The sequence below is a fragment of the Terrapene carolina genome, unplaced genomic scaffold, assembly GCF_002925995.2.
Source record: "Terrapene carolina triunguis isolate 2854851 unplaced genomic scaffold, T_m_triunguis-2.0 Scaffold1045, whole genome shotgun sequence".
Classification (NCBI taxonomy): Eukaryota; Metazoa; Chordata; order Testudines; family Emydidae; genus Terrapene; species Terrapene triunguis.
This window is the reverse complement of record NW_020665396.1, coordinates 6,385-7,980: the sequence shown is the minus strand read 5'-3', so window position 1 is coordinate 7,980 and position 1,596 is coordinate 6,385.

Genomic DNA, 1,596 nt, shown 5'->3' with positions numbered 1-1,596 from the left:
AATTCTCCAACCTGGGGTGCCTTTTACATTGCTTTGCTGTGAGAACAACCACTCCTTGCCTGCTCACACACAGCCCCCAGCATGTAAATCACTCCCTGCTACATTGAATGAGTGTTATATCCAAACACCCATGAATTACACACAGGGTGACACCAGCAAACTCCCAGTCCCAGACTTGTCCCCATAAATGTGTTTCTTGGACTGCCCAGCTCTCTCCTTCTGGACAATACAAGCTCATAGAAAGTCCGTCTAGAGAAAGTCAGGCAAGGGGAGGGAGGATGAGGGAGATAATGTGCCAATATTCAAAAAAGGCAAGTAGGGTGCTTGAGTAACTATAGGCCAGTTGTCCTGACAATACCGGAAAAGCTGGTACGGGGTTCAACTGATAAAGAATGAAAGGATAGGAATATAAATAATGCCAGTCAACCTGGTTTTATGGAAAACAAATCTTGTCAAACTAACCTGATTTCATTCTTTGATGAGATTACAAGTTTTGGTTGGTAAAGGTAACTGCATAGATGTGATCTACTTAGACTTGTGCAAGGTGTTTGATTTAATACCATATGATATTCTAGTATCATAGAATACTAGGGTTGGAAGAGACCTCAGGTGGTCATCTAGTACAATCCCCTGCTCAAAGCAGGACCAACACAAACTAAATCATCCCAGCCAAGGCTTTGTCAAGCCAGGCCTTAAAAACCTGTAAGGATGGAGATTCCACCGCCTCCCTAGGTAACCCATTCCAGTGCTTCACCACCCTTCTAGTGAAATAGTGTTTCCTAATATCCAACCTAGACCTCCCCCACTGCAACTTGAGACCATTGCTTCTTGTTCTGCCATCTGCCACCACTGAAAACAGCCTAGCTCCATCCTCTTTGGAACCCCCCTTCAGGTAGTTGAACGCTGCTATCAAATCCTCCCTCACTCTTCTCTTCTGCAGACTAAATAACCCCAGTTCCATCAGCCTCGCCTTGTAAGTCATGTGCCCCAGCTCCCTAATCATTTTTGTTGCCCTCCGCTGGACTCTCCAATTTGTTCACATCCCTTCTGTAGTGGGGGGACCAAAACTGGACGTAATACTCCAGGTGTGGCCTCACCAGTGCCGAATAGAGGGGAATAATCACTTCCCTCGATCTGCTGGCAATGCTCCTACTAATGCAGCCCAATATGCCATTGGCCTTTTTGGCAACGAGGGCACACTGCTGACTGATATCCAGCTGCTCGTCCACTGTAATCCCCAGGTCCTTTTCTGCAGAACTGCCGCTTAGCCAGTTGGTCCCCAGCTTGTAGCAGTGTATGGGATTCTTCCGTCCTAAGTGCAGGATTCTGCACTTGTCCTTGTTGAACCTCATCAGATTTCTTTTGGCCCAATCCTCCAATTTGTCTAGGTCTCTCTGTATCCTATCCCTACCTCCAGCATATCTAGCTCTCTCCCCAGTTTAGTGTCATCTCCCAACTTGCTGAGGGTGCAATTCATCCTATCATCCAGATCATTGATAAAGATGTTGAACAAAACTGGCCCCAGGACAGACCCCTGGGGCACTCCGATTGATACCAGCTGCCAACTAGACATCATGATCGCTACCCATTGAACCC